This window comes from Nuphar pumila, chromosome 10 (genome assembly GCF_984573655.1).
Source record: "Nuphar pumila chromosome 10, dmNupPumi1.hap1.1, whole genome shotgun sequence".
Taxonomy (NCBI): Eukaryota; Viridiplantae; Streptophyta; class Magnoliopsida; order Nymphaeales; family Nymphaeaceae; genus Nuphar; species Nuphar pumila.
In genome coordinates, this window is record NC_143258.1 from 32,865,502 (window position 1) to 32,880,243 (window position 14,742).

Here is a 14,742-nt window from a genome sequence, read left to right on the forward strand (position 1 = left end):
TATATTTCTAGTGGTTTAAATAGAGTCATTGCTCTGTATCTTATACTATAAAAACCCTTGGGTCATAAAGTGGCTTGTGGACGTTGATACGCTTCACATAGAAACTGATGCACATTGTTTGTGCACATGCGCGTGTGTGTGTGCGCAAGGGTGTTTAAGGGGCAATGTAGTATTTTAATGGTGCACTTTGCACGCTCACAGTGGTGCGAAGTGCATGTGAGGCACCAAGGTGCGTTTTGACTGCACCTTAACCTTTGACCAATTTATCTTTGACTTTCTATTTTTTTGATTGGTTTGGTCGTTTGAAAGACTTTTAAAAGGCATTTATATGATGTTTATGGGGCATTGTGACTGTTGGACGGTTTTAGAGGTCCTTGTCTGTTGGTCAAAAGCGGGTAACTATTTATGATCATTTTTGTCTAATTTTTAAATTATTGGATTTATCGCATTTTAATGTCATTTATCACAAAACATGTTGGTCTTCCTAAAGTTTATAAATCTCTTCATTTTCGGCTTTTGGTTTATCAAATTTTATGATTCTCAAGCTTTCTTTCTTTCTTTCTATTATTTTGTTCTCATTTTGGCTTGTCAAGTTCACGTGTGGGAGAGGTTACCTGATCTTGCGAAGCACTGATACTCTTGGAGGTCCAAGCCTAGTTGTATCCTAAGAACTCAGTCACGAAACAAACCCTTTTCACATCTTCAAAAATCTTGAAGTGGGGCGATTGAAGTTCTAAACATAACGATCTTAAAAACGTGCTTCTAAGCTTGGTATCTTGTTTTTCTAAAATCCTGTTTTGGCCAGTGTTTGTTCCAACAAGATGTCCCTACCTCTAGGGTTGTGCTGTGATGGTGGGTTCAGTCAGTCGGTGACCGGTTTGCTATAGACCCCGTAGAGTCATGTGTAGACCACTTGACAGGCTTCGTTCCAACAATCAGATGTGAATTGCTGCCTTCAGTGAGGTATCTCCTTACGGTATACAATTGCCTAACACAGTGACGGGCCCCATCCTGAGTGGTAAACATCTAGACTGAAATTGGCATCACAATCACACTAATAAAGTTATGGGCATGCCCTCTGGTAGTTGGATCTTGAGACATCAGTGGCCTCCGAATTCTTGATCATGTCCTCTAGTCAGAAGACCTCAACTGTGGGGGCCATTGGTCATCCTGAGGAGGGAACTAGAAATCGCACCAAGACAAAACCCTCGTATGGTAATATCAGAAGGCTCATGCTTCATTTCACTAAAGCTGAAAGCAGCAAGGCATCACTAACCTTTCTCACAGGTGGCGTGAGTGCAACCCTCTGATGTCATTCAGGGGCCTTCACATGAAGAACCACCAGATGTGACCTAATTACAACAAACCACGGTGACCCATACCTTGCTGCCCACTCTCAAAAATGTCGTTCCTCCCAAAAAGAACCATACGCTAGCTAGTGCTTGGCACAGTGGTTTCCGTGTGCTCTATTGGCCGGTTAACTGCTCCATCAAGGAGGTAAAGCAGAAAGTGATGCTTGTGAGTATTGGACAAAACTAAATTATTAGAAGAGAGATAACCTTCTTTATGTGTTTAGTGAGGATGGTCGTTGGATTATATCTACTTATCTTACCTGGTTTTGATCAGGGTTCAATTTGGTACTACAATTTTTTATTCGCACTTGTGCGTCCACTTTAATTAATAAACACTTTTGATAATTTTCAATCGCACTTAACATGTGCGTCCACTTTAATTAATCATCACCTTTTATAAGTGTTTTGTCAAATACCAATTAAATATTTTGGCATCAAAAGATACCATCAATCAACTTTAAGTGGCATAATAAAGCAAGCTTTACATTAATAAAAAAGAGCTAGGCCACATCAAGATTGCATGAAATCATTTTTTTTTATTCTTTCTTCCTACTTTTCAATGACTACTGTTTGCCACAGTTAGTTTGCATATCGATGAGGTTGGTAGAGATGTTACGTTCAATGATATTTCGTCGTTTTGCTTTTGTTCTTCTTTTGCTTTGCAACATTGGAGAATTTGAACCACATATGCTATCGTTTTGCAAAGGTGAATTTCTTTCCTCCTCGTTTGGATTTAGAGCATCCTCAAGATTAAAATATCTCACCTAAGGATGGAAACAGTATCAGAAGGACTGAATTTCAAAGGTTGAAGGAAAGTAATAAAGTTAACCTTGCAAAAGCACTTCACCCACAATGCTGATGATAGAATAACCAAAACAGTAACATATATTCATAGTTGAACCACAAATGATCTTCATACGTTAAACTTCAATGCTGTTAAATATTAGTGTCCTTTTGAGCCCAATGGGAATTTGTTACATATAAACAACTCAAGAGTGGTTTTGACATTCGAGTACATATAAGCCCGGCATGTGTAGGATGAAAGTCAAAAGTCACATTTAACATTGCAGGTAGCATGCTTAAGAACTGTTGCATTATTCGGCCCTCATAGGATAGTGTAATGCGTTTTTTTCAAGGAAACTTAGTTTTATTAAAACTGAGAACAGTAAGAAGGTCAGGGCGATGAGATGTCGATCTCCAGCTTTACAAGGGCAAGGCAACCGAAAAAAAAGGTGAATCCAAAGTAGATCCGTCGCCGGCCACCTAAAAGCAACCATATGAAAGATGTCGGGCTGACTCCGATTCTCGAAAGTCCTAGCATTTTTTTCAAGCCAAACCCACCATTTGACGAACAGCCAACATCTCCAAACAAAATACCATATGCTGCCCCGAAGTGGTAAATTCAGACGAATAATCAGATCCCTAGCGAATGATCCTTGACGAACATAAGAGATGTGAAGCAGTGCTTGATAAGAATTGATGCAAATTATCTTGTTGTGACGTGTATGCTGCTGGTAGTTGTGGGAAAATGTTATGGTGTTAGTGGCACCTAGTTTTTAGGTAGTGGAGTCCTGGGTGAGTACTGTAGTGGTGTAAATTAGTGGTAGTAATGGGTCTTCTAAGTGGCAGTTGTTGGCCACTTGTGATCGTTTTTTTTTATAAATAACAGTAAGAAGTGTAGTTTGTAGTGTGTTAAAAATTTTGTACGTTTTTTCACCCAAGTAACAAACTTGTGCTATTTTTAATTTTTTGTTTTCATTCTTGTCTCTAACATACTGATGAAGGAAAGTCCATTCTTCCTTGTTATTCCAACATTTTTGGTATCAGAGCCAGGTTTCGGTTGTGTTGAGCGTAGTGTTGTATTTTGGAGATTATTGCCAATGCAAAAAGTCATTAAAGGAGAGGTGATTCATCATGACGAATGATATGAAAACACTCAACCTCTCACAATCTTTGGTGCCTATTTTTAATGAAAAAAATTATGAATTTTAGAGTATCAAGATGAGGACATTTTTTATTTTGCAAGATCTTTGGGATCTAGTTGAGAGAGAAATCAACAGATGTGAAGGAGCTTCACAAGAAGGATATAAAGGCTTTACTTGTTTTGCAACAAGGTGACAAACAATCTTTCCCCGTATTGCTACTGCCACCAAATAAAAGGATGCCTGAATTACCTTACAACAAAATTTTCATGGTGACAAGAAGGTAACAACGGTGAAACTTCAAACTCTCCATAGAGAATTTGGGACTTTGTTCATGAAGGGTGGTGAGTCTGTTCAAGAATTTTTCTCTAGAATTTTTATTACTATAAATCATATGAGGACATATGGAGAAATTATCTTAGACCAAAAAGTTATAGAAAAGGTTCTGAGAAGTTTGCCACCAAAATTTGATCATGTTATTACTGCCATTGAATAGTCTAAGGACTTGTCTGTTTATTCTCTTAATGAACTAATGGGTTCTCTTCTAGCTCATGAGGAAAGAATGAACAAGTCATGCAAGAAGAATATTGAGCAGATTTTTCAAGCCAAGTTGGAGGTCAGCAACAAAGATAAAAATGGTGAAGGCAATTTTGACCAAAAGCATGTCGGTCGAAGTCATGGTAGAGGTGGCTACCATGGTCGTGGTCATGGATGTGGACGGTTTGATAATAGCTGTCAAAAGTCTAAAAATGGTGATAAAGGCACAGACCCAGAAGAATAGATATTGCAACTTTTGCAAGAAGACCGAGCATACAAAACCTTATTATTGGGACAAGTCAAAGCAACAAGCCAATGTTGTGGAGGAAAAAAAGGATGGTAACTTATTGCTTACTCACCTGGATTTATAAGATATTGTCAATCATGTGTGGTTTTTAGATAGTGGCTATAGTAATCACGTGACAGGTGAGAAAAAGTTTTTTCGTAGCATTGATGAGTCAATGAGATTGTAGGTTCATCTTGGGAACAATAAATCTGTGCAGATCAAAGGCAAGGGTACTATTGCAGTTAAAGTTAAATCAGGTAATAAGAAACTAATTCATGATGTTTTCTATATACCTCATTTAGCTTATAATTTACTTAGTGTGGGCCAACTAGTTAAAAAAGGCTACTATGTTTTATTCCTTAGAGATACATGTGAAATCAGAACGGACACGTCAACCTTATCTCTTGTGACAATCCCCATGGCTGATAATAGAATGTTTCCACTTGAGCTTTGTCACCTTGAAGATTGTGCTCTAGTTGCAAATCTCAACAAAATATCTCATCTTTGGCATTTACAGTATGGTCACTTGCATTTTAATGAGCTGAAATTATTAAGTCAAAATCTTATGGTTAGTGGTTTTCCTTCCATTGGTTGTGTTGATGATGTTTATGAAGGGTGTGTTTATGAAAAATAACACCACTTGTCATTTCCAGTTGGAAAAGCATGGAGAGCCAAAATGCCACTTGAAATAGTTCATGCAGACATATGTGGACAGGTAAACACTCTATCTTTGAACAAGAGTAAATATTTTCTATTGTTTACTAATGACTTTTCTCGTATGAGTCGGGTGTTCTTTCTTGTTTAAAAGTCAGAGGCATTTAAAAAATTCTGGAAATTCAAGGCTTTTGTAGAAAAAGAAAGTGGGTATGTCATAAAGGTTCTTCGCACCGACATAGGAGGAGAATTCCCATCTGATGAGTTTGACTTATTTTGCAAGTAAAATGACATTCGTAAGTAGTTGATTGTGAGAAAAACACCTGAGCAAAATAGGGTTGCAAAAAGAAAGAACATAACAGTGGTGGAGATGGTTCAAAGCATGTTGAATGAGAAGCATCTACCAAATGATTTTTGGGCTAAAGCAGTGGCTACAACATTTCATCTTCTCAATATCTCTCCAACAAAGGTTGTGCACAATATGACACCATATGAAGCTTGGTAGAATCGAAAGCTCAATGTGAGTAATTTAAGAAATTTTTATTGCATTTCTTATGCCTTGATTGATTCCAGTGACCATAGCAAGATGGATCAGAAGAGCAAGAAGTGCATTTTTGTGGGTTACAGTGATAAGACAAAGGTTTATCGCTTGTATAATCCAATAACCAAGAAGTTAATCATCCGACAGGATATGGTTTTTGATGAACTAAATTTCTAGGATTGAAAAGTGACATAAAATCAACATCCATCCATTCCAGAGAGTGAAATACATTCAATGTAACTTGAAGAAGAAAGTGTGACTTCTCACTCTTTCCCTACATCTAGCAGTGCATTTTGGACTTCACCTATGGATGTGACAACTCATGACAACAATGATCTTGGTCGAACATGTGATACAAACACTCCACCAAGAAAGGTACAATCCTTGCAAGAAATTTATGAGTCTTGTACTTTTGCCATTATGGTTGTAGAACCCATGACCTATGAAGAGGCTAGTGAACAAGTTGAATGGAAAGAAGCTATGATAGAAGAAATGACTACCATTGAAAAAAACAATACATGGGAACTTGTAGACTTGAGGGTGGAGAAGTCTCCCATTGGTGTGAAACGGATTTACAAGGTAAAATATAATGCTAACGAAAGTGTTCAAAATTACAAGGCAAGGCTTGTTTTCAAAGGATATGCACAACAACATGGTGTAGATTTTCTTGAAACTTTCTCTCTTGTTGCTAGATTTAAAACTGTCAGAATTATTTTGGCACTAGCAGCTCAAATGAAATGGCAAGTTTTTTAATTTGATGAAAAATCTGCATTCCTAAATGGGTTTTTAGAAGAAGATGTTTATATTCACCAACAACAAGGATTTTTTGTTGCTGGAAAAGAAGAGAAAGTATATAAGCTTAAAAAGGCTCTTTATGGCCTTAAACAAGCTCCCCAAGCTTGGTATGGAAGACTATATTTATATTTGACAGCAAGTGACTTCTGCAGGAGTGAAAGTGAGCCAACCTTATATGCAAAGAAGAAAGGTAATGATATTCTTATAGCATGTGTTTATGTGGTTGACATAATCTACACAGGGTCTTTTGGTGCTCTTATCAAAGAATTTAAAAAAAATATGATGCGTGAATTTGATATGACTGATTTGGGATTATTACACTATTTTCTTGGTCTTCAAGTTCAACAGGCAGATGATGGTATTTTCATTTCTCAAGAGAAATATGCATTATATATGCTTGAGAAATATAATATGTTGAATTATAAGACCTCCTCTACACCTATGAATGTTAATGAAAAGCTAACAGTGAATGATAGCATTACTAAAGCTGATGAGAAATTGTACAGAAGCATAGTTGGGAGATTGATGTATTTGACACAAACGCATCTAGATATTGTCTTCCCTATTAGCTTGATTTTCATATTTATGCATTGTCCTTCAATGCATCATCTTGGAGTGGCAAAACGGATTCTTCGTTATGTTCGGGCAATAACCAACTATGGGATATGGTATAAATTCATTCTTGATTTCAAGCTATCTGGTTTTACTGATAGTGATTAGGCTGGTTTTATAGATGACAGGAAGAGCACTAGTAGTTTTGTATTTAGTCTTGGCTCAGGGCCCATTTCTTGGATGTCAAAGAAGCAAGCATCTGTCAAGCAATTTGGATGCGAAGGATACTTGAAGATTTGAACCAAATTTAAACCCATGCAATAGAAATCTACTGTGACAACCAATCAACAATAGCCATGACAAAGAACCCAGTGTGTCATGGGAGAACTAAACACATTGAGTTATGCCACCACTTTATTCAAGATGTTGTTGCAGAAGGTATGATCGTGATAAAGTATTGTTCCACAAATCATCAAGTTGTAGACGGATTTACTAAAGCTTTGAGTTATCCAAAGTTTGCTAAGTTCATATCGTCACTTGGTGTATCTAGTTTTGCATCAAGGGGGAGTGATAAGAATTGATGCAAATTATCTTCTTGTGACATGTATGTTGCTGGTAGTTGTGGGAAAATGTTATGGTGTTAGTGGCACCTAGATTTTAGGTAGTGGAGTCGTGGGTGAGTAGTGCAATGGTGTAACTTAGTGGTAGTAATGGGTCTTGTAAGTGGTAGTTTTTGGCCACGTGTGATCATTTTTTGTATAAATAGCAGTAAGAAGTGTAGTTTGTAGTGCGTTAAAAATTCTATACGTTTTCCACACAAGTAACAAAGTTGTTCTGTTTTTACTTTTTTGTTCTCATTCTTGTCTCCAACATACTAGTGAAGGGAAGTCCATTCTTCCTTGTTATTCCAACAATGCTACTACCATGAAGATGTGAATAGAGCCTAAAAAAATGGCTTAGATTCGACATTTTCATCACACATACAACAAACACTGACCAATCAGAAACCACATCTAGACAGATTTTTGTGGGTCAACATGCCATCCATGAATATCGGTGGATGATTGTTTCAAATATTTGGGATCTATCATTCAAAAGTATGGATAAATTGATGGAGATGTAAATCATAGGATAAAGGTTGGGTGGATGAAATGGAAAAGTGCAACTGGAGTGTTGTGCGATCGTAGAATGCCATTGCGGTTGAAGGGAAAGTTTTATAGTACGACTATTAATCCCGCTTTACTATATGGTACGGAATGTTGGTCTGCCAAGAGACATCATATTCAAAAAATGAGTGTAGTTGAGATGCGTATGCTTAGATGGATGTGTGGAAATACAATAAAAGATAAGATTTAGAACGAGGAGATACGTAAGAAGGTAGACATTGCACCCATTGAAAATAAGATGAGAGAGAATCATTTACGGTGGTTTGGACATATTCGGCAAAGGCCTAATGATGCTCCAGTTAGAAGGATGGAGAAATGGGAAAATATATTAGTTAAAAGAGGTCGGGGTAGGCCTAGGAAGACTTGGATGGAGATGATAGGAAAGGATATGAATGCTTTGAACCTCATCGAGGACATGGCATTGGATAGAAATGATTGGAGGAGAAGGATTCATGTGGAAGACCCAGAATGATTTTCTTTGTTGGTTCATATCACCGACCCCAATTGTTTTGGGATGAAGGCATAGTTGTTGTTGTTGTAACATGCCATCCATGACCACCGACCATGCAAAGAGTTTCGATCTTGGGGGCGGCCTCCCACCCACATATATTTCTCTGGGAAAGGGTTGACCCCTACTTCACCAAACATGAGACAAAAGGTGGACACCGAGATCTCATCGAAAGAGGAATGAGCCCAACTAAAAACTGCATGTACATCATTTGATGGTACCAGACCAGATATGAACGGGGGCCATATTCTACACCATTGAAGCCATACCCCTAAAGAAGACCATCGTGCCCTATTAGGGGACCAAGCACATGGAGATCCTTGCAAGGCATATTTTGATCTGATGTATTATGTCAGGTCTCCTTCATTGCGACAAATAGACCACCGCCATTTTGACAGCAAAGCTGCATTCTTCAAAAAGAGGGAGGAGATCCCCAGACCACTCTTTTGGTAGGCCTGACAACCTAAGACCAAGCAACCAATGTGATTTTAGAATGCTTATTTTTTCCACCCCAAAGAAAAGTGTGAATATGTTTTTCAATGTGCTTCATAATCCTTGTTAGCTCTTATAAACTGACATAAAGTGGGAGAAAATAGCCGAAATAACTGCTTTGATTAGAGTGAGCCTACACACCCAGGATAGATATGTACCTCACCATGATTGCAAACAAGCTCAATTTTATCCAAAATCGGTGACCGATGGGGGCGCAAATCAAACATTTGTCAAGAGGAAGTCTAAAGTAGAAAATCAGAAGCTTACCCACCCAACATCCAAATAGGTGAGAGGCAACAATAGTGGCAACAGGGTCAGCATTGAAGATGAATACCTCGCTTTTGTGCTCATTGATACGAAGACCTAAGTTCAAACTGAATACCCTGAGGATACAAAGTGTAATACCCATAAAATTTTTCAGCAATTATATAAATAAATAAAGATGATTTTATATCTTAATTATTATTTTTAATTTATTTAAATATGCATGAGAGTCAGAATTGATTTTGTACATTAATCTGAAGTTTAATCCCAAGTGAAATAGAATTTTAACTAAAGTTAAAATGACATTTGAATTTAACTCAGGGTTAATTTCATATAAATTAGAATTTAAATAGAATTTAACATGAATTTGGGTTTGGTTTTAATTTCAAATAAATTTGGATTTGGTTTGTGGGTTTGGATCCAAATTAGGTTTGGAAACTAATTGTGTTTGTATTAGGTATGATATCCAAAACTTAAAATGGATTTAAGATCCAAATTAGAAATTTTAGAATTAATCAAAATTAATAAAATATATTAATTATTTTAATGTGGTAAGTCAATCCAAGAGGATGGGATGTCCCCTTAGGTGGGCCCGCACCTCTTGGCTGGAATTTGGTTTCCTAAAACTAAATCCACTTGAAATAATAAGTAGAAAAGTAAATGAGTGTAAAATCAAAACTTGACAATTTGATTCAAGGCTTTGGTAAGGAAACCTTGAGTCCAAATTTGGATTCATTTGGTAACTAAGGTACGGAGGGAGACCCACATGGGACATCCCTACCTACTTGAAAATTAAAGAAAGAAAGAAAAAAATAAGAACCACAAGAAAAAGGGAGAAAACAAAGAAACTAAAAAAAAAAGAAACAAAGGAAAAATAGGGTAGTTTTGAAAAGGGGGATTTGAGTACCCACCCTCTTTCCATCTTGGTGTGGGCAGCTAAGGCAAGCCCATGGTCTTGCCTTAGCTAGACTCATACCCCATCAAAAGGGGGGGAGCCCAAGAGGGGCGTCCCACCTTATTTCTCTCTCTCTTTCTCAAATATCATTATTCTCTCCTTCCTTCTCTCTTCTTCCACATTTGGTTCAGACCTCCCAGCTTCCATTGAAGCTTCTTGGAGGTACTACTACAAAAAGAAGAAGCTTGTGAAGGAATTGAGAACCGTTACAAGGTAAGTACCTCTATCGTATAGGCTTGAATCGGGGTTTCTAGTGCATAAAGTATGTATTTTGGGGTTGTATGGCAATCTATAAGTAGATTAGTCATAGAACCAGCATGAGGGAGGTTCTAAAATAGTTGGTTTTGGAATACTTCACGTGTAGGGATTTTTGAAAAAATAATTTTACCAAAACCATGTTTTGTTTTGAGTTTTAACCAAAACCGGTTTGGAAATCAAGTAGTTTTAAGAAAAAATACAAATCAGGTATTCTATGTATATGTAATGATTATACATGTTATTTGTGTGGTTTTAATAGATCTGAAACTTGTTTTTTTTTACTAAATCCCATGCATAAATGTGAAAATATGTTTTTCTATGGTTTTGAGAATTAGGCAAAAAAAATTTCAAGAAATCATGATTTATATGCATGCCATGACTTATTTTAGTCTTAGAATCATGCTTGATTGATTATGAAACATGCTTATGTTATACTTGATGCAAAAAAGTCATTTTTAATGCCAAAACATGCTTGAAATTTAATTTATTGTGTTGTGGTATGATTATTTCATGAACTATGTGTATTATTCATGTGATTAAAATAAATAAGCATGTTGTTCACAATTTTTCTAACTGGATGGTTTTGGTAAAAAAATCATACCGCTCAGCCTGAAACAACAAAGTGTTTTCTGTTAAATGTTATATTTATGCAATGAATGTGAACCTATGCTATGTGATACATGTCATGCTCGCATGAAAGTTATGTAATTGCAAATTCATGTACAAGATAAAAATTATGTGCAATTGTTGAATGCTAGCATGATAAATGTTTTTTGCATGATCATGACAAATGTCATGCTTAAATGATGTAATGCAACATAATGAGATAAACCATATACGATGATAATGTGCATGACTGATGTATTCATGGTTTATGTTATGGGCATGGGCATCATGTGTAACGCCCCCAAAATTTTAACGTTAATTATTATTTAAATATTGAAATTTCGATACCAATTTTTTTTGATAGGTATACGTAAATAAGATCTTATAATGCGGAAATGATTTTTTAAAACGGTTAAGACTTTGGGCGGGGTTACACTAAAAATAACAATCAAATCAAAATATACGGGATATACATATTTTAAATCACGTACAATATAAGACTGAAATATGAAGAGTTTTAATTTTATTTCAAATCAGAGTATAAAAACAATAGTTCAGTCTCTACATGATCAAGTACTTAAAACGAAAAGATCATGTCTACCAAGATCGCAAGGTAAGAGTGGACCTTCGAGGATGCAGCTCTACCGGTCCTTCACTCTAACTATTCATCATACTTTACCTGCATTAGTTGTCTTCCATAAAACAGGGTCAGACTCGATAAAGTTTGATAAAGTAACCCAAACTCAAACTTAAAGAAAGCATTTCAAGCATTTAAAGGTAAAGAAATGATATATTATTCATCAATCATCAAGTGATAGACAAGGGAACAACGTCCTACGAGTCAATCATTTCAAGCATTTGAATATAAGGCATTTAAAAGCATTTCATCACTTAATATTCTATTCAACCTTAACTAACATAATAAAGTATAATTCATATGCATTCAAAACATACAAGTCATTGATTGAATATATATACATGCATCTAAGACATTCAGGTCATTGCATCATTTTCATATGCATTCATAATTCTTATTAACAATAGGTCAAATCATAATTGACCATTCAGCATGAAACACACACACATACCTTCTAAATAATTTAGTTCGATATTCATGATATACATCAATCATGATATATAGGTGTAATATATTCACTCGGACAATCATAATGCAATTATTTACAAGAAAACTATGTAGGCATGATGTATCATTCACCTAATAAGTCAAAACTAGTCATTTGTAGGCATGATGTGTCAGTTACCTATACACTAACATAAGCGTCACAATCATAACCTTATATTAAGATCTAAAATCAATAAGGATCTCATTCTAACATCTAAGTTCAGTATATAATTATGCTATAACAGAAAAGTCAAATCTATAAATTCATAATGGGCTATCTCAATCAACTCAGAAGATCATCACAATTCATCATAACATTTCATTTAATCATATAAATATTCATAAGATCCACGCCATATCGTCTGATCTAGAAAATATACAACCTCACAAGGAGTTACTGCCCTAGATGGATGGTCTGTCTGGTCTTGAACAATGCACTTCCTCACAAGAATATACCATCTTTGCGAGCTACCCACTCTTAGACAATGCACTTTCTCATAGAGACTTACTGCTTTAGTCGAATTACCAGATCTAGTCATGCACACCCCTAGAGAGAATCATTTGAGAACAATTTTTCAACAGATATCATATCTAGTGAAAACTATTGTGATACATCCATCAATACAATTGACAACTCTTAGGGTCGATAGCCACCAACATGGGTACAAGCATATATATAATCAATATGCATCACTTCACATAGCACTTAAATCATAAAATTACGCATTTAACCAATAAGGTTCTATGAACCATAGTTCACTATTGAACTTAAACATTTATCGCATGCATTCATAATTTCATATCACGTGGCATTTAAATCATATCATATAGAAGCATATTATCCTATGCATTATATCATTGTCACAAGGAATATTGCATTTCGTAAATTCAACCTCGAAGCATGGATAAACAAAATATGAGTTCTATGTATGCACATTTCATAATACGAAGTAACTAAACCTCAACATACGTAACTCCTACGTAGTTCGAGTTATGCACACATGATTCAAGTCATATATGCATTGTTTCACCATATGAATCAATATGCAAAGCAAACATTTCATGCATAATGTGTCTTACACATAGTATATATATATATATATTAATAGCATTCACGCAAATTATAGTTCGTTCATGAGAGCACATGATGTATCAGTCCATGTATAACGATATTTTCATAATCCTATTATGAATATGATTTTATCTCTCATGATTTCGTGCATGATTATACAATTATTATTTCACCCTAGCATTCAATATGGTCATGTCAAACACATCAATTTATGCAACATTCATTAACACAAATGCATGCTCAAACATGTACTTGCAACAAACACACTTCATATTTCGCTATCTAAATTCATGCTCAGCATGATCTCTGAATTACGACAAGAAAATCACTTCTATTCTCATACATTCAAATCAAGCTCAGCATGATCTCCGAACTACAATCACAACAGTCTTAGATTTCCATAACTTAATGGTGTGTGAGCAGGAAAGTGTTGTATACAATCAAAATAAATTTATTGAGTGATGCATTTGCACCACGTACTTACTACGAGCATTTACCCGATTTGTATTTCGCAATGTATTACATTGGCTTACAGTTATTTTGATACTTAGTATAAGTATCATATTTTTAGTATATCCTGCACTCAAATCACTTAAACATATAGGCAACCATAACACTCCTAGATATCCACAACTACGTGCGGTGTATGCACATAACTTGTATTTGCAATTCAGTGAAGTATTTAGCACAACAACATCATGCTTACATAATTAGTGCCTAAACATGCTCTTTACAAGTTCAGTTAAGAAAACTTACTTTAATAATGCGAAGAACAACACATCGAAACCCAAAAGACTGAGGAGTTTCAAAATTTACAAAGACCACTCAAGCAATGATATACTGAACACTTGGTGTGCGATCGAAAATGCCAAAAGCTCTAAAAATATGAAATCCCCAAAAATCCAGAAAGATAGGGTGAACCACTAATAAATATTAACTGTTGAGCATAAAATGTTGTATACACCAACATCTCCATCTCACCAAATTTAGTTACTGCAAAACATAGATTAAATATTTTAAATAGTACTTTTGATTAAAATGACTAAAATGCCTTGGTTAAAAATTAAGATTTTTAACTTGCTAAATCCGTCTAGGAAATTCTAAAACTCAATGATATCACACCAATATTTTATAAAACTCCTAAAAACATGTTTTTGATCAAAATTAATATAATTGATTATTAAATATCTGAAATAGTTTTAAAAATACCAAATTTACCCTTGTTAGCTAGAAATGAGTAATTGATCATTTAATAACCAATAAATGAGATTTAATGATAGAAACACATTTTTAACTTGAAGATAAAGATAACTTATTTATTTATTAATAATATCCAAAATTTACAGCTTTTACATCATGAATTGTGTGAGTGGTGTGCATGTGTGTAGCATGTAGATGTGTGGTAAGTCATGAGAGACCCTACATGCACATGGCTCATGAGAGAGCTTGGGTTTGGCAGAACCACTATGGTGTTTGGATGCACCATATTGTGAATGTTTGTTATGCATGCTCATGCACATACTAAACCTTAAGGGAGGTATGGCTTAAGGGTACTTCTGAGGGGAGTATGTTACTGTGAGTTGGCTTTTTAAGGGTATCCTATAATGGGGATATGTTACCAAGAGCTTGGTTTAAATGGGTTGAGGATTTTCTTGTGGT